Genomic DNA, 20,192 nt, shown 5'->3' on the forward strand with positions numbered 1-20,192 from the left:
TTTCTGCACTTGACTAGAATGTGCTGTGACAAATATGAATAAAAGAAGGAGGGATAATTGCTATTTCTTAGTGAAAAATGCAATTGCAGAGTCAGTGCTACTGACCAAGCTAAATGAGAGCCAAAAAAAATTGTTATTGCTGCAGAGTTTGATTCTGGATGCCAAAATTAAATTTGATCTTCCCATTGGTATTCTAGTGTATTCTAATCCAGCCTAGTTTCAAGGCTATGGGCTTTTGAATTACTTTTGATATACAAATCTACATTTTCTGCATAAGCAAATTCCTGGGGAAGGTTGTGGAGTCTCTGTCAGAGGATGCTGTTCCCAAGTCCCAGGCTGGTTTTTGGCTTACAGAAGTGGACATGACCTGCTCTGACATCCAAATCCTTTTTCACTAGTCCTTATGGAAATAATCATGTTCTACTTCATTCAGGAAAAAAAACGGAATTCCAAATCCACATTTGTTCAAACCAGCCTCAGCTGTAGGTCCTTCCTGAGGTTTAATAAACTGTTTAACACAAGAGCTGTCAAGATTATTTTCACTGTAATGTGGCTAAGCTAGAATTGGAGGATCCTATTTTATCAATGATCCTCTGCTTGTATTGCTCTGGGAGTCCCCAGGGTCCTGACTGTGATTTAAATCTTCCTTGTTCTGGTGACAGCTTTGTCCATTATCAGTGGCTGCAGTCTCTGGGAATAGTTCCTCCATGTTCACCAGAGCTGTTTCTTCCCGAGAATTAATTGCATTAAAGTGAACTAAGTAAAGCAGTGCCCAGCAAGGAAACACACTCCTCTTAAAAAAGGACAAAAAGTTCACTCGTAATTTATACCAATCCACTGTGAGAATCCCTACTAATGCTTAAGTACTGAAATAATCCATATCCTAGGTCTAAGCTACTCATGACTTGTCATGTATTAGGGACATAGAGCATCTTTGGGATGAGGCACTTGTGACCTGTACAGTGATGTACTGACCAACAGTGGGAAAAGGAGATTTTTGTGTTCTTTGACCCACTTATATGCTTGTGGAGACTATAGAACTAATGGTACTGACTAGTGAAAACATGTGGCCCTTTTCACAGAACTGATAGAGTAGTTTCAATATTTCACTAAAAGCCTTCTGTTTTGGAATGAATAAAAATCAGAGTCCTTACGTATCCAGTAAAAATATTGTTAATTAAACCATTTAACTGAGTTTGCACAAGCCATGCAACTCGGAGAATGAACAACTTGTGCATAATTTATGTTTAAACTTTATGCTTCCTCCCTTTTTTATTTGTGTGTCTGTGTGATTTTGTTGAATATAAACATCTAAAAATGAAACAGGTGCCAGTGGAAACAATTCTAGATGGGTTCTGTGTTGCAGGTGGGAATATACTCTGCAGGATATGTGTGAGAGGGGTATATGCTGATGTACAGGAATAAAGAGTATTCCTATGGCTTGAAAGTACATTTAGCATAGGCACTTAGAGTAAATCCCCAAAATACAGCTGAAGAAGTGGAAAGCACTCTGAAAATGATGCTTCATCATCATTGCATATCTTTGCTGCTAATGCCTCCCCCACAGTAAAATTTTCAAGGATACAGGAAATGTGGAATGATATTGCAGTAAGGAACGCATTGCTACCTCTCAAGTCACATGGCATCTGCTGCGGAGTTGATCTGTTTTGCTTCTAATCTTATATGTGTAGAGCTGGGCAATGCATACAAAGAGCATTACAGAATACAGCATCAAAAGAAAACCCTGATGTGTTGGCTCTATCTGATTCCCCTCAGGGGGATTTGACAGAATCCATAGCTTCATCTCTCATTGCACATGTCTAAATAAATATTAAAGGCAGGCATTTTGCATAAGATATGCTAGGGTACAACACCAAGAATATTTATGCATTTGCTCCTGGCAAAAGCATTTCATGGCTATAGTAATCATCTCTAATTACTTGTTGGTGTCGTGACTTTTTGGCTATTGTTTATCTAACAGCATTTAAACAGAAGCACATTTGCGATAAATTTTTTAAAGGTTGAAGTTAGTATGTGTTTAACATACATGCAAATTATTGGACACACAAATCAAAACTTCCACTGAATTTGCAACAGGGAGTTGAACTTACATAGGTTTAATTCTTCAGATTCCTCCTCAGTCCTTTCCTTTCCCATGTAGCAATTTCCAGCAAAAATGCATCTTATTTCCATGTGCTGAGAAAGACCTAGGCATTCCCTGTCTTTGAAAACATCCAAATCCTCTTAGGCAAATACCCAGGAATGTGTAAATATTGGGGGTGGAGAGAGGTTGCCAGGGTAATCCTGCATTCATAACCAATTCCAGAAAATATATAGACAAATATGCAATATCCTCTGAGTGTATAAACATATTAAGGTAGATATTTGTGCATATGCATATTTAGTACATAAACATTTGATTTGCACCTCATACATGTAAATCCCTCTAAAGGGTTTGTATTTTTCTATCTTGTTTTGCAGCAAATACTGCTCAGTGGAGATGGCAAATGGATAAATCTCACAGATTCTCTCATCAGAAAAAGAATTCTCAGATATTTTTCTCTATCTTCAAGAAGAAATTAAATATTCTTTCACTGAGCATCCTGTAAATGGAAAAGGCAACACTTCTAGGGTAAGTTCCCATTTGTTATGGAAGATGCTGGATTCCTTGTTCTTTTCTGTAGCTATCTCCTTTCTGTCAGCAAATCCCAGCACCACTCTTAAATGTTTTTAGAAATTAACCTTATGTCCTGTCCTCCTGCCTTTCCCTCCGGAGGTCAAACGGTAGGATATGTCTTTAGGTAGGGAAGAAGGGATGCCAAATTCACAGCTGTGCAAATATCCTGTGCCCGTGTGTGAAGAACATTTCAAACAGACAACTCAGGATGTGCCAGAGTTGGTTCAAGATGGAGCAAAAATAATTCACACCACTTCAGTGTGTACTGCCAGGCCTGGGCAAATAATTGATGTTATCCTGAGGCGGATGCAGCTGGTCATTGATCAAAACATAGCTCAATTTTCAAGGTCAGTTCATGTAATCTAAAAATGTAGGATGAACAGGAGCTAGAATTATTTTTTGTCTCATCACTCGCACTTTCTAATTCTGATCTAAACAGCAGATAAAGGGCTGAAGTTTTATGGAGAATCCTGCCATTAAAAGTTCGGTAATAATTTGATACAAATTAATCTTTAAATATTGCTGACTGATTTATTAAGAAGGGAGTGTTTAGCAGAGAGAAAAAGTAGAGAGAACATTAAAATAGCAAGACTGCCATTTATTATGTTATGTGAAGAAAGGACTAATTAGGGTCTCCCTCCACTGTACCTGTGCAGACCTGGAAGAGCCACAATGGCAAAGATCCTAAGATCATCCAAAAAGTCATTGAAACGGCAGGGCAGTAGTTGTTCTATCTCTAACAAAGGCCAAGATGTTGGATTATAATATAGTCCCTACCATTTAGTGTTTCCTCTCTTTAAAACCATCAAATTAGGTCATACCACCATTGTGTCCTTTCCAAAATCTTTATGACTGAAACCCTTCCAGAAGGCAAAAAATTAAATTTCCTGCCTGAGAAGTATGGAAATAGAAAATCTGCCTTGTTTCCTGTTTCTCTTCAGGTAGTTCTACTATTGGATACAAAAACGTCAATTGCACTGTAGTTGGTAATATTGGCACTGTGAACTGTTAAATGAAAGTTTTAATTCTTTAGCCTCTGTTAGTAATTCTGGTAGAAAAAGAAGCAGATTTATAAATCAAACTAAAAAGAAAAATTGGTATGATGATTAGAAATGCATGTGCAATATTTATGTAAGCAGTTCAGCTATAACTCCAGACATATTCCCGAAGCCTGAATTCTTCCTGTGTAATGCTGCTCCTTGTCTGTCATGAGAAACATGAGAAGCAAGATTTCCAAGAAAAAAAACATTTACCTCATATATGTAAAGCACTGGCCAAACTAGAAGCACTTCAACGACTCTATAAATAGTGGCAAACATTAAGAAATGTCATGTAATGAAATGGTTAAGATTCTGTTGGGTTGTTTTTAATTTAATTTCAAATTCTGTGGTCTGCATTTTTTGTATTGTATTCTGCTGGGCTTTCATGAGCAGCATGCTATAAAACAATTCCATTAAAATAAAGTAATTAAAAGTCTTAATTAGCCATCTATGTATAGAGTTATAGGCAGAACAAAATTTTTGAGTTTTAGCTGCTGAAAAAAACTCTGTACTACAGTTTTACTATAGAAGAATGAAGTAATATTTGGATCTGACAAAACTGACCTTGTATTTTTTAAGACACACTTTTAATTTATATGCTATTAGAAAGGATTTTGATCTTGGGAATAAAACAGTAATGTGTGGTGAACACACAAGAGTGTTTTGGCTCTCACTTGGTTCTGGAATTCTAATTCTATGATATGATCCTAGTTTCTCCATAGTGCGAGACATATGTCACAAAGATGTTTTGCTTCCAACAAGTTTTCAGCTTGAAATTATACAGGAGAAGTTGAGGTGCATCGGAGGATGAGTCAAAGAATGATTAAAGCTTCCATTACTGAATCTGATCCAGATTTGCAAGCAAAATAAAAAATGTTTTTCCAAAGCTAAAAAAAATTCAGATTTTCTAAAAATATTCCTTTAGATGTGATTTTGTGAAGCAGAAGTATAAAGCAGAGAAATTCAAAAACAATTAGAGAAGTTCAAAACAATTAGTAACATAATAGCAGGAGCAAGTATGGAGGAAAAGACTATTTCTCTATGTCAGCGATATTCCTGAAATAATGGTAGGTGCAGTTGTTCTTATATGCCCAAGTTATTAATGTTTCTGAAGTGGTGAAAGCAACTGACCTCGCTCTAATGTAATGTACTATTTGGAATTATGGGTGGTTTGGTTTTGTTTTTTTTTTTTTTTTTCCCTAGTCTGGTTTTACTCAGACAAACTGAAATAAACCTCCAATTCAAAGATATGACATATGCTAGTCCCATTGTGATTACTGTACCTTCATTGCTTGTGACCTTGCTGTTTGATGATGTGGCACAATGCCACAGCATAATTCAGTGATCCACTCAATATCATGATTCTTTCATGCAGAAAACAATAAAAAGCATATGGTATCAATTATACTTCACTGTTTCCCTGAGAATTCAAGCACTAGGAATAAAAAACACTGTCTGAAGACTTTGAATTTCCATTAACTGGCAACAGTTGGTATGAATTATTTTTACTGAAGCTGCTCTACCAGCCCTGGGTAATAAAAGAAAAATAGCAATGACATTTGATTGACTTCATTGGTGTGGAATATGTCATGCTTAGAGGGAGCATAAAATTCCAAGTCAGGCAGAGGAATCATTTTATCGAGTTTCATATTTATCATGGAGAAGTTTGGAAGAATGAGTTTCATATTATTTCAATTTCTACAGCATCAGTACTTAGCAGGGTGATTTGTGTGATAAAACAAATATGCCAGATAACATATATACAAATATAAATTCAGCTGCAGTAAAAGTAGGACATGAAAAGGGAGTATTCTAGAATAATAGGACTTTTTGTGTCATTGCAAATGTGTAAATTCTTGCATGTGTCCATTAATACGTTGTAGGGAATTTAAATAACTTAATTGTCATTTCTCAGCAGAGTTCTGTGGGCACCATCCATGTTGAACTGAAGTTCTCAACAGAATTTTTGTACTCTTTCTCTGAGGCAGAGAGGACCTTTCTTTAGAAGTATGTCAGTGCCTATAAAGACACATGTTGGACTTAAGGTTTCAGCTCAGAAATGCATTTACGTGCTTTAGAAATCAAAGCTGAACTGTTAAAACAAAACAATGTATTTTTACTAGAAGCGTATTTCCAAAGCATGGCTTGGACCCAAGTGTTAGAGACTTTGGAGCTGTGCGTATTTTCATGCCTTACTGTCTCTGTGAGAACTTTCTTCATAATTGATCTTATAGAAATCAACTACTATACAAAAGAGGCAGCTTTTGTTCCTTTGTACCTTGGTGTAAGGTACAATTACTCTGCACAATCTGGGCTAATTCTGATGTGGTAACATCTCTGGGAAACTGCAATCAAATTTATATTACACATCCGTCTTAACTTCCAGGATTTATCTGTTTTGCCTACTACCACATTATGTAGAAGTGTTTTTTTTTCCCTATAATTTTCATAACAGGAAAAACTATAAAAGCAATAGCTGTTCAGGTAGAAACTTAAGCTGAACTAATAGTAGCTTTCAAAAACTTATACGTAAGTCATCTGGAATTACCATGATAAAGAAAACATCAATAAAGTACTTGTTAACCAGAAAAACAAAACAAAACAAAACAAAAACACAGGAAAGCAAGTTAACTTCTAGACTTCTGAATTTTGTTCATGATAAATAGGCATTTATCCATGTTAAATATGACTTAATAGACAGGCTTGCTTGTATACCACCTAGCATTGCAAGTTTATGTGCTATGGATTTACAGCTTAGGTTTATTACGCAATATTTATTACTTTCTATTTTTATTCTAGAATTGGAGTTGCAGGAAATGGGGAATGGAATTTAACCTTCAAAGTCTGTAAGTTTCACTGGATGGCTTTACAGAGGAGGTGAACAAATCAGTGTGCTAACGTGGGTGAAGTTCAGAAGCAAGAATATAATTGCAAAATTGCAAAACCAGCAGTATGAAGTAAGGAATCACCAGTAGACTGAAGTCTTTCATCTTTGATATTTGATATCTGTAAAGGTAAGAAATTTGTGATTAATGAAAAACAAAAAATTATGGTCAAAGGAGCCAGTAAGTCCCTGAAAACTCCAGATGGATCTTTGTGGCTTTTGTTAGCATCTGCTTACCAGCAAGGCTTTGTTTCATGTCTTTAATGTTGCAGTTTGAATCACTGCTCCGTTAAAATACACTATATTATATACCTCTGAGAGTAACAGTGGCACTGGGACAGTAGATGAAAGAATGGTGTCCAAGGTATTTGAGAGGAAATATCACATTTAAAATGTTGTCTTGTAGAGGCTCTTTTAAGACCCATGTACACACAAGGAGGCCTTTTGGTTTAGGGTCTCATAACTGCATAATCCTGGAAGTATTAGTGGTAGGAACCTGGACCTCTTCCTCAAAGCACGAGGTCTGTCAGCCCGTCCTGTTGCTGACCCTTGGTGCTGGTCTGTTATCCTCAGTGTGGACTGTTGTTTTTCTTGTTGTCCAAATGCAAGTGTTTTGCCTGATGTCACTTCCAGTAGCCTGTCTTTGGAACGGTGACAAGGCATCCCTTCAAAGCCCTGCTCTATGCTCTCCCTTATTTGGGTCTGTTAACTTCTATGCCTGTGTCTGTTTCACCAGGAAGGAGCATTTCCATAAAGCACTTCCAGTTAACTGGACAGTCACGAAGGTCCAAAGTTGCTCTGTCTTCCCTCTTCTGAAAAATGGTGGAAACTGTTCTGATGGGAAGCAAAGAATTTTCTCTTTCTTGATGTCTATGATGAGAGAATTCTCCTAAAGTTAAATAACTGTACTTACTTTCTGTGAATAGTCTTATTTTCAGTATCACTAGCTCAGTATACAATTTTTTAAATGGCATAGTCAAATTTAGTAATGTTAAGAAAATCGTATATATTTGGAAAACCTTACGATTTATTGTTATGAAATAGCATCTAGTAGTTACACTACCATATTTTTTCCAGGCATCTTTCACTACAGAGACTGATGACTGTTACTACAAATATCCCACAGAGTAGTCGATTGTGCCGGAAGGAGAATAAAATGACGTGCCAGCAGCTACGCGAGAGAGATGATGTGCATTATACTGATTTTATGAGGTTGTAGATCTTGGGAAAAGGAGAGATTTATAATGCCACTCCCTACCATAATTAAGAAAGCGTGTATATGATTTATATGTACGTAGTGGAAAGATGAGGCAATTTGCTGAAAACATCACAGAAAATACAATCTCTGAATAAAACTGATCTATGCAATATGTGCCTTCTATGCCTCAAAGACTCCATTTATTCTACACTAGTTATGAGGCAAATGTTCATTTTTCAAATTGAAAAATGTCTTTCTTTGCTGCATAAGTCAGCCATTATTTTCTCTTTCATATTCGGTGATTTGAAGCTGGCTTAGAAAATACATGCCATGTTAAATGCTGCATAATCTCAAAAACACCACTGATCAACTGTCAGCATAACGTTTTATAAATCTTGTCTTCAGAATGAGAACAGGAATTAGACAGGGATTTTACTTTTAACCAAGCAAAGGCCTGATTTGGCTGATCACATAAGTGTAGGCTTACTGGTTTTGCATAAATGCCATTGAAATCACCTCCAGGATTAAAAAAAAAATAATCTTTGTCTTATAGCTGATTCAGGAACTAAACAATGGCTTGCATGCTTTGCGTTGACTTATGTCAGGGACTGCACACGTGTACATGCAGTTCTTGAAGTAGAGTTTGTTAAGGCAATTTATTTTAAAAGTGTGTGTGTGTGTATTTATGTGTCTCTATATATTAGTGTATATATATATATAAAACTTTGATACTAGAATTTGTGATTTTTTTTCTTACCTTCAATAGCAACTAAAAATTCAGCTATCAAACAACTGCGGGAAGTAAAATAGTCCAACTCATTTGAAAGAAGTGTGAGGGCTGCTCTGAAAGTAATGCCTCCTATTTTATGATGTTTGCCCACAATATGAGAGGTGGATGTTGGTGGTGTGGCAGTAGAGACCAAACCTTCCCAACAATACTCAATTACAAGTTATTGCTTTGTGACAGATGGCAGCAGAGAGGCAGACTGATGGAATGGTGTCTGACATGGAAGTGCATATGGAGCAAAAGTGTGATGTTGAATTTCTCCATGTGAAAAAAATTGCACCCACTAACATTCATCAACACTCGCTGAGCACTGATGGAAACCAAGCAGCGGATGTGAGCACAGTGATGTGGGTGGTGCATTTCAGTAGTGGTGACAGTAGTGGGCCACCTCCACTGTCAGATTCTTACACGGTACAGAGGCAAAGCATGCAGGATCTTATTCATTGCTAGCAAAAATGCATAACTAATGGTGGAGACTGTACTGAGGAGTAGTGTTTTGAAGCTGAGTATTTGCTCTATCAAATAGTGTTGTATCTGTTGTAGTTTCCACGGAAATAAATAGGAGCTTTTACTTTCAGAGTGATCAATTTATGAATATTACTTTCTGTGATATTTTACTCTTTGCACATGTTCCAAGAATGCGCAGGGAAAGCAAGCTCTCAGTAAGCATATAATACAATTTCTAGGGAATATTATAGATAAAATCTGTTTTTAAGAGAAAGTGTAGGAATAATAATTTAATTCATCATATTCTCATAACTGTTAGCTAACATGTCAGTTTATGTTTTGGGAATGAAGAGAGTCTCATCTGGCAACTTTATCGAGGGAAAATTAAGTCTTAAGTTTTCTTCTTAAGTCATCTCCGTTTTCTCCAGCAACATCTGGCTTTGACTCTAATCTTATTTCTAGTTGATTTAGGCTAGTGGAATCACGATGGCTGAATAATAATCTTTTTTTTTTCAAATACAGAATTGCATCAGAAAATTAAAAGTGGCTCTGTTATGTTTCTTATATGTCCTGTTGTTTATATTCAGGGTAACTATTAGAAACACAGGTTTGATTTTTGCTACTTTCCATAAAGCATTAATGGACTGCTTATTAATTTGGAGTCAGAATTAATGTGGAAACAGAATTCATTGCCTGATTAAAAATTCATTGATATCAGTGGTGAAATACCCACTAATGACATCAACCTGTTGCCCCTCACAGTTGTTGCTAACCTAGTGCTTAAAGTATCAGAATGGTTTGCAAGCTGGGTTCATACAAAAGTGTTTGGATATTTTTTGCCCTCAGAAGATAAAAGGAAACAACAAATACCACAAAGGTTTTGTTTGCCAGTTAATAAAAAAGCAGAAAAGATAAAAGCAGCAGAATTCAAATTGTGTGTATTGTCTACATACAAATATGGCAATATAACACCTGAGGGGTCAGTCCTTTCTAAAAGTAATTTAGTTTGTATGCTAATATATTTACAAAATACTACTTATGTTCTAAAGCAAAAATCTATGGTTGGCAGATACAGATTATACTAATATGGCTAATTTTTTTTTAAACTCAAGAATAACCATCTAATTACAGTTAAACAAGAAACAAGTTAAACCATCTAATTACAGTTAAACAAGAACAAAACACTTGCCTCTGCAAGTGAATTATCTTATGTGCTTCTCTAAAGAAAGGAAGTAATCAGTAAATTTATCTCGAATATGTGATGTGATGCTCTTAATTGAAGTTCTTTACCTCAAATTTGTGCTTTCATAATGATATTGTTGGGCTGTCCTGCAGAGAACTTGGGGCTCTCAGCCTCTTACTTCAAGGTTGCAGCAGAAGACTTTTAATCATTTTTCTTTATCCAGAATTGCTTTACATATGGTAGAAAATGTACAAAGTGGTAATGCAGCATGTTATTCAAAAGCAACGTTTGTATAAAGCCATGTCAAATGCATGCATGCTCTGTGTTTCAGCGTGGCAGAGGAGGAGCCTCTCATCTCCAGGCAGTCCAGTCCTTCTCACAGTCACATTGAGTAACAAAGGCCTGCAGTTTGAAAAACTTTGCAGAGCACAAACAAATAACTACCATTTTTTGTATCAGGATCCCAGGATGGCGTGGGACAAGAAGAAGGCCTCCTGCACTACGTGGAACAAGGCTGCACATGCACACACATGCACGCCACTCTGGGTAAGAAGGAAGGACTCCAAGAACTGGTAAAGTACATATTTGTCTGCTTCTATGAAATCACACACAAGATTTTTGCTGCTAAGTGGTATTTTTTTTTCCTCTTTCTGAAAAAGTTCCTTCTAACTATTGCAGGTGGCAAGACCCTATTTTCTAAGCTTGAATTCATGTATGTCCAGAGACATCAGAGGGAAATATCTGAGGTGGGGCAAGGAACTGAAGAGAGACAGGAATGCTGTGCAAGTGTGAGGAGATTGTTATGTTCAACTACTCTGAGGCAGAGAAACTACTGAGAAGGATGAGGCGTGGGGCTTTGTCAGTGCTGCATGTATGTGCAGTTGTGGGAAAGAAGGGTGTCTCAGTGAACAGTCACATCAAAACAAATCTGTCTCATTCCTTTTTTGTTTATTTACATATGTGTCAGAAGTTTGTTTATTTGGACAGCTTGCAATTCTGTTTTTAGCAGGAAAAGTACAGCTAAATCCTTGAATAATGTGAATTGGCACCACTGCACTGAAATCAAGAAAGCTTCATTGATGTATATCAGTCGTTGCATATTCTTAACTAGAAAAAAGTATAATGTAATGCGTGTTGTAAATGTCCATATCCAATATTTTTTCAAGCAGATTCTTCAGCTTGCATGCCTGGATGGCTGAGATATCCTGGCAGGTATATTAGAAAAAAACTTAGTAAATGAAAACTAATATACAATGCTGTTTCTAATATGGTTATATGCTGTTCCATGGTAATCTTAAATAATACTTTTTTCCTATGTGTGCACTAAACATTTCATTGTTCAGTATAGCTTCTTAAGGGACAATACTCTTTATGCTTACCCTTGCATAGAAAAAAGCATAAACAAGATTTATTTAAGCTGGGGATACGCGCTCCATCTAACCATAGTACAAGAGGAGGAAAACTGCTTAGAAACTAGTTTCTCAGCTTAATGGAGTTACTCAGTGGAACAAGTGTGTTGTACCAAACAAACTGTCTGATGCAATGCCAAAGCTCAGAGGCACAGAGGCAGATCTCGAATTGCCTGGCACAAGGCTGTTTTGGCCAGAAGTTTGGAGCATTTGAAGGAAGTGACTGTGAGAGGCAGTGCCCCCCACACCTTGCCAGCTCAGAGCTCAGGGGAAAGCAGAAGCCATTGGCCTTGAACACAATGGATGTGTAATTGGTCTCATGTTGGGAGGAAAAACTGTTTTTGTTGGCATGTCTTCCCTTTAACTTGGCAAAACCTTGGAAGATTGTATACCACTGAACAGTCTGTGGGCTGCTGCCCATCTTTCATATGATCTGTCTTTGATATCACATTTTTTCTTCACAAGATAACAGGGCTTTACAGATAGGATCTTTCTCTGACACTGAAATGATTCCACATCCTTTTCTCCAGGACAAGTCACCTCTCAAGCCAAGAATGTTTCAGTTCAGGTGCATGGAGCCAGACACGCACTTCTTTGAGCTGCATTTGCCAAGGTTTGGCACTTACATTTCTGTCTGATTTTTTTTGCCTCCAGTTTCAGCTTTTTCTATTCTTACATTTGCATATGAAATGTACCCTAGGGTTTGCTGCTCTCCTGTACCTTGGGTTTACAGTGGCCCAGAAAGAGTGTAAAAGAGGCTTCTTGGCATAACGGATCATCTAAATTGTGCTGCCAGAGCTGACCCACCAGTGACAGATACGCAGGAGGTATTTGTGTCTTTACATGTTTAGCCATAACTTCAGAACATCTTTGTTTCTCTGCCCCTAAGAGAAAGGAATGTGGGCTTGCAATGCCTTGACACCGATTCCTATTTCTGAAAGACACCCAGGAGGAAATGAAGTCAAGAGAAGTAGGGATAGGGTAAAGTATGAAGTGTTGTGAAAGGATGGCAGCAGTTGTTGGAGAAGGCTTTATTTTAACATATCAGTGAATAATGAATTGCAATTTCATCCTCTTTTTATTCCCCAGAGTGAAAAGCAGAAGTCTAATTTTCTATTGATACAAAAGGCTTATCAGATAGTAGGCATTGGGTTTGAGAGCATGTCTCAGTAACAACTTGCTGTGCCCATAGAAATAGTAAAGGATACATGATCACGTTCTTTATGGGTAAGAATGTAATGTACAAAGAATATTGAAGATATGGCATTGAAAAAAACAAATACAAAAGAAACTGCTTCTGGAGACCTTATGTGAAATAACAGTTAACTCTACTGTTCAACAGAAATCCTTCTGGCAGGTTGTTTAAACTGCGGTCTCTTATCCAACAGTAGAACTGTTAGAGGAAAAAAAGAGCATTGAGAAGGACAAGGGTTTGGGGTTTTTCTGCCATGTCAAGACTGCAGAGCTTCATCTTAGCAACTTACTGTTGTCATCAGGCAAACAAATAAGCAAAACCTACCTTGTGTACCTGGAAAGCTGAAAAATAGTTCATCATTGCTAGTCACACAGGAAAGGAGGGATTGGCATGTGCATAAGAATTACTGGTCAGCTGGATTTTCAAACTTCAAGAAAAAGCTGGGCTTGCATTTTGAGTAAGGTTTCTTCTTTTAACTCAGCAATGTCCTTATTGCAAATTTATTTTGGCATGCTGCTCATTAAGTAATATGATTCTTGTCTGTGAGAGTTTATATAAAGTATCCTGCATTCCTGAGCACCCAACACTGACTGGCTTTAATGCAGGTTTGTGTTATACCTGCACTTCATGATTGAACTTCATTTTGAGTACCTAAATTTAGCTACTGTACGGCACTCCTGAGGGAAAGAAAATCTACCCAAATAATACATACCCAGATAACACATTCCCAACAAATGCTGCTAGTGTGAAGCACTGTGTTTATTGAATAACTTAGCACGACAGACCAGATCAGTGCTAGCTACAAAAACGTACAGCTCTGTAAATTATATGCTATGCTAAGCAACAAGATGATGCGTTGCATCTCTATGCCATCATTCTATCTTGAATGTTACGATCATATCTGCCAATTGTAGTACAGTCAGAAATTGGGGGAAAAAAAATTAAGTATAACACAAGGTCTTGTGGTTGTATTTAACCAACCCCAAAAATCAGATGTATTTACAATTAAATATCAGGCAAAAGTATTTCTCAAATTTAAGATTTAGTGGGCTCTTAAAACATGTTAACAACAATAAATTCTAGTCACAAGGCTCAAAATACACTTAATTTTATTCAGGAATCGCATTGTGAGTCATGCTTATCATTGAATTATAAATGAGATGGATGTGAACTCCTGAAAAGCCCACCACAATGTGATGAAATGCACGTGCATGGAGATGCTAGATGAGCTTTCTAAGAACTGCATATAAAAATTCAATTTCTGATATTCTATGAGATGAGAAGGTTTTTTTTCTTTTTGCAAAAATTGTAATGTGAATATTTGAATTTGAATCAAATCCAGGTACTATGCCAACACGGATATCTTTAATGCTCTCAGTTTTTTAATTCCTATCTATACGATTTCAGGCGGAAAAGTGTCACATGGCAATTCAGTGTTAGTAGTAAACAGATGAGGGTAACCTGGAACAAGTTATTGAAAGTTATATCCATGTTGGAATGTATTCCTTTTATTTTGCATGACTTATAAAGGGAAGAATAAACAAAATTACATTTATCATTTTGCACCCAAGTGGCTTCTTACGATTGAAAATGCGCTCACAGAATGACATGGCATGATTTTACTCCTTTCTAAGTAAGTAGCTACACATTCCTCTATTTGCACCTTTTCTCTGATTGTCAACTGCAGACCCAAAAATGCAGGCTCTGATTATTGTTATTGTGCAAAAGAGACTGCTGAGCACAGGTATGCAAGTTCAAATAATGGAAACAGTCTGTATCCATCTTTTGTCTTTTTGTATGTCATTTCTTTCAGGTTCTCATCTTGACAGAGTAGAAAGAGCTTATTATCAATTAACAGTGATGTACTTTATTATGCTGTAGTTCAGTGCATACATCAAAAGACCAACCTGAAGGTTCTGGTCAATAATGTGATGCAAACAACTGTTACATTTCCCTGACTACCTTTTCACTTACATATAATTTGTGTTTGTTTCTGGAAGGTGAGGTCTGGGTTTGATAACATCCATGGACAACCCATGCAAAATAAGAAACAGCAGAAAAGAGTGTACTTTGACGAGCAAAATATTTGGGTGAATTTCCTCCTGTATATTTGGAGAAGCTCAGGACTTGGAATTCTCTGAAGCATAAACTAGCTCTTCTTCCTCTCCCCAGAGAACCCGTGAGTAAGTGGTGTGCAAAAGTTGTAATTATATTCACGTGTTTAATCCACAGTATGTTGGGCCACATGGCACTTCCCTGTGCTTATGTCTTGTCTTGGATAAGCTATGTGAAAAATTAACTTAAACCGTGGGAGTCCTTGAACATACCTATAGCACTCTGAAAAATGTGTTTTCCAAAAGGGCTGGGGAAGAGCATGCTGCCAATGACTGCCTGTGGATCACATAACCACCTTGGCCAGCGGGCCAAGCTCCAGGGCACCCAGGCCAGACAAGATTTCCTGAGCTGTGAAATAATTCTTTTGTAATCTCATCAAACCCTGCAGCATGAATCTGCTCTTCATGGGCAGTCTGCAGGCTGCTCTTACTGGAGTGTGAAGCCCACAGTTACTGAGGGGCTGCACAGGACTGCGCATCCTCCTGCCCACATTAGGCAAAACTGATCCCTCCAGTCCATGAGCTTGCTAATACAGAAACCTTCCTGACTACTCAGACTTACATTTCAAGCAGAAATCTCTCTTAACAGAGCAAGGTTACTATGTCAGGCTGTGTCCCAAAACAATAAGGATTGCCAGGAAAAAATTATAGATAATTCTCTCAACCGAAGAACCATGTGTTCCATGCAAATAAAAGCAAATAATCTCACTTGTCATTGAGCAAAACAAAGCATTTGAAGCTAATTCAGAAATTTTCATTCCATCAAAATGCAAGCTTTGCTGGTCTACTTACCTGTGTAGTGTTACCCATAGACACATAAATACGTTAGCATTGCCATGACTCCAGATGTAACAAACATATCCTGATAGAGATATATTGGAGGTCAGTGGAAATCAGCACTGAATCCAGATTTCCCAGTTCACTTTGAAATAACTTTCTGAATAGATGTGCCAAGAGTGGGAATACTTGGGTCATTTGTGGAAAACTGCCTCTGTGCTATTTAACAACAAGCCCTGCTTTTCATTCTGTGACTCTTTCCTGGCTCTGGTACAACTTCTCAACCTACTACTTTTATCATCTTCAGTCACTTTTCAGTGCAGATGCTTTTTTATCTGAGATATGAAAGAAGCGCAATTTAAAAAGCAAAGGATGTTCTTTCAGAAGACTCATCAACAATGCCTGTTCTCTTCAAGAAGCTCAAAGCATTTCACTACCTTTAAATTGCAATGCTTTTTATCTGTCACCCTACCTGTCATTATCTCATTTTTGGGCTTTGTATGTTGTTAGTAACACATGCTCATTTGCCTGATTAGCACCAGGCTTTAATTTCTTTTAATAAGTATGCTTTAGAGTCAGGATGATCTTTATCAAGCTGAATAATTTAACTTTGCCATGTAGAATTAATTGAGATGAAGACTGTCAAATGAAATGTAAAAAATAATCAGTAGTTCTCATTAGGAGATAATAACAAGATATTTTTTGTTTATCACCGTTGTTTTGGCCCCAGAGTCAAATTTTATTATTTATTTAATGTTCATTTAAGTACATTTGATCTCATCTCGCACCGTGCAAATAAATAAAATCCTCAACCCTCTTTTGATGGCCAATAATCAAGAGCACAAAATAAATACTAAGAAAGAGATTTAAGAATAGGTTGCTAATTTAAGCACACAATAAATATGTAACAACTGAGGAATGAGCTGAGGCAGTCACTGTTAGAAATCAGTTATCATCTCCAAGAACATACTGAGTAGTCCTAATACAATGTGGAGAGGTTTGAAAAAGGAATTAAGGGGAAAAAGGGAGGGCCAGGGTAGCTGTAGTCATTAAAGAAATGACTGCTTTTTGTTCCCCTTCAAGAATGTCCTACATTGGGGATCATAACATCACCTAATCGTGTTCAAGTCTTTGCCTGCTCTCTGCACATCAAAATACTATGCACTGTGTTGCCTAGCACACTGCCTATGTGTCCATACTGAATACACCTACTGTAGCATCTAGAACTTTTTACCAAGGGCCGGTGCAATGTGTATAGGCAACAAGGCTGTGTGACTGATGTAGAGGTTAATTGGAATGCTGTTACAAACTGGGACCTAGGGAGGCATTTTAAATGCACAAGGACCACTCCAGAAGTAATACCTTCTTTTTTATGGTGTCAGCCCATGGCTTCAGAAGCTGATGGTGGTGGTGTGGCAGTAAAGGCTGAACCTTCCCACCAATATTCCATTACATGCTGTTGCTACATGACAGATGGCAGCAGCAGGGCAGCCTGACAGAGTAGGATCTGACATAGAAGTGCATATCAAGCAAAAGTGTGACGTTGAATTCCCCCATGTGAAAGAAATTGCAACGAGTAACATTCAACAGTTGCTGAGTGTTGATGGAGATCATGGATGTGAGTGCAGTTCAGCAGTTGTAACAGTGACAGTGGGTCACCTTCCCTGGTGCAGATTCTTACAAGCACAGCATGCAGGCTCTTGTTCATCACTGACACAAATGCATAGCTAATAGTGATGTCTATGCTGTGGAGCTCTGTGCTCTGTAGCTGAGAATTTGCTCTATCAAATAATGTTATGGTGCTCTTAGTATCTGTTGTAGTTTCCGTGGGAAAAAAAAGGAGGCATTACTCTTAAATCAACCTATGCCATTCTTTTCAGCGCTTCCATTAATGAGTATAAAAGTGAAGACTGGATAAATTGGTGAAATATCTTAAGTAAACCACATGAAATTGAATGCAAAAATACAAATTATGATGTGTGGATGGAAAAATATTACGTACAAATATAAAGAAGTGACCTTGTAAGTACGCAATAATGTCATGTAGAATGGAAAGGAAATTTTAATTTGGGTCCAAAAATGAGTCAACCATGTAATACTATTACAAAAAGAAATAATTCTGGATGTTTGTGCATTTGTTAGGTTGTATACATATCTATTTGCAATACTGTAGAAACTCATTGGGAACATGATATATAAAATTTAATGTAAAAGAATGGTAAGAGGAGAATGTAAGGCCAATAGAAAAACTGGAGGATTTCAGTTTGTTATGTAGAGGATAGAAGACTTGGTCCAACCTTTCTCTTTTGAAAAACCTGGTGGGGAGGAGTATGGTTCTGGCTCATCCTATCCCTGCTAGGGATAGTGTGGGGAATAGTTTGGTTAATGTACAGCAACAGGATTTTGATATCTGGAAGAGCTGTTCAAGGTGGCTATGAAGTCTTCTCCCTTGGAGATTTTTAAGAGTAGGGCAGTTAAATATCTCCCATACTGGGAAAACTCAATGATTTCCTTCTGTCCATGTTTCTGTTTTCTTCCAGAGTATTTACAGAGCATGGAGAAAGGCAGTGGAGAGTCATAAGGAGGGCATTTGCGTCAAGGTATTGCCTCAGCCAAGGAGACCCAAAGCATTCTCATAGTTCTAAGGTGATAAGACGTGGGTTAAAACAGGGATCCATGCTGAGCTAGTACAGACATTGTGAAATGGAAAATAATTCTACAACTGCAAAATATTGGCAGTGTTTCAAATCAAACAAATTCTTCCTGCTTAAATGATCAGTTTCTACATGATGGCAGCGTTATTTGCCTCCTGGATTTTCTTTGTGTTGTCTCATATTTCTAGGACTGTGGTAAACATGAAGGTCATAATGAACTGTTCAAGGAACGTGAGGTTTGTGGGGTTAGAGATGTCATCCCTGTTGCCTACAATTGAATTTGAGAAGTAGAAATCTCACCCTTTCCAGCTCATTATTTGGCAGTGTGCCCAATGAAGTAATTTTCCTTTGATTATGCAGCCAGTCATGAACTTATGAATAGATTTGATGATTGCATGCTGTATTTATTTATTTATTTTCACTGTATGGATTTTATTCTGACTAGAGGCTATACAGTATGTTATGCTACCCATCAGACTTGGCTCCACAGTCAAGCTTAAAGAACAGTTTTGATCTTGCCAATTTGTTCAGCCTACAGTCACTCAGCCCACAACATATTGTCAGCTCTGCTGAAAAGAGCCAAATAAGACTTTACCATAATGTTTCCTCCCTGCTTCCCCACAAAAGACAGTACATTTCTTGAAACAGATTGGGCAGAAGTTCTTGTGGTACTTGGCCAAGAGCTCTGTTAATATTTCATGGGCTCAAAAGGAGCAGCCTGGTCATGTTAACTGTTGAGTGCTGAAGGGGAGCCAGGAAGAGAACAATTCTTTCTCATGGAGTTACAGGGACAGTCTGCTCATAATATATCTATATTTTTATGAGCTACAGCAAACTGTGAACACAGGAGGAAATGTAATTTCCCCTATAATGCTGTGCTGAAGAGAAACAACATGTCCTAAGCTCACAGAATAAGGGCTACTGAGCTGCACATGAGGAATAAAATCCTCCTCAGGCATCCATGCTGCACATGGCAACATATTCCGATGCAAACTGAGAAGAACGTTCTTCAGAAGTGTTCTCAGGATAATCCTCAAAACTTTGTAGAAAGGTGCATTTCAAGATGAGATTGCTCTCAGCAGTTGCCAGCAACAGAACAGAAACACCAGAAAAAGTTATGAGGCATAACAGTACAAGTGTATTCCTGGATACCTGCAACTTAACAGATCTCCTCACCTTAGGTGTTTCAGTGTACCTGAAGAGAACCATAGGAAGCCAACTGGTACCAGGATGCCACACATTAGACCCTGATCGTAGAATCATAGAATGGCTTGGATTGGAAGGGACCTCAAGGATTATGAATTTCCAACTCCGCTGCCGCAGGCAGGGCCGCCAGCCTCCTTATCTAATACTAGGCCAGGTTGCCCAGAATCCCATCCAACCTGGCCGCTTTATGTACCTTCCACACAGACTGGGATGGGTGTTTTTTAATTCTGAAAGAACACAAATCATGGCACTTTCCACATTTTGCAGGTGATTTTGCTGTGATGCATTAGCATAACAGAGTGCCCACAGCATCATTTTATGTAAGAAGGCAAGCACAAGGAATGAGTTAATGATACAGCAGAGAGTCTGCATCTGGCTACTTCGCCATACTGGTGATGAACAGAAGATCAGGAAGTGGTGAAAAAGCATGACATTAAAGAGCAAGAGCAGAACCATCATACAGACCCAGACCATTCTTAAAACTTGAAAATTAGAGATATAATCATAATAGAAACTTCATGTTCTAACTTAATTTAGGTTCTCAGGAAGAATTGCAGATGCTTTCATTCCACAAAGCATGTTGCCTGGACAAGTGTTCAGGAATTTTTTGCCTGCTGGCCG

General features: G+C 37.7%; 2 long non-coding RNA genes across 2 annotated transcripts; both read left to right on the plus strand.

Annotated features, from left to right (window-relative positions):
• The first annotated feature begins 2,499 nt into the window (after positions 1–2,499).
• Positions 2,500–7,807, plus strand: LOC122180501. Its single transcript, XR_006179111.1, has 3 exons — positions 2,500–2,632; positions 6,517–6,731; positions 7,679–7,807. It is a non-coding gene; the product is annotated as an uncharacterized LOC122180501 (long non-coding RNA).
• Positions 7,808–17,637: 9,830 nt separating this feature from the next.
• Positions 17,638–20,192, plus strand: LOC122179602. The gene is made up of 3 exons (XR_006178766.1): positions 17,638–17,733; positions 18,252–18,311; positions 20,109–20,192. It is a non-coding gene; the product is annotated as an uncharacterized LOC122179602 (long non-coding RNA).

Source organism: Lagopus leucura, unplaced genomic scaffold (assembly GCF_019238085.1).
Source record: "Lagopus leucura isolate 7727_CA_CO unplaced genomic scaffold, USGS_WTPT01 Super-Scaffold_100004, whole genome shotgun sequence".
Taxonomy (NCBI): Eukaryota; Metazoa; Chordata; class Aves; order Galliformes; family Phasianidae; genus Lagopus; species Lagopus leucura.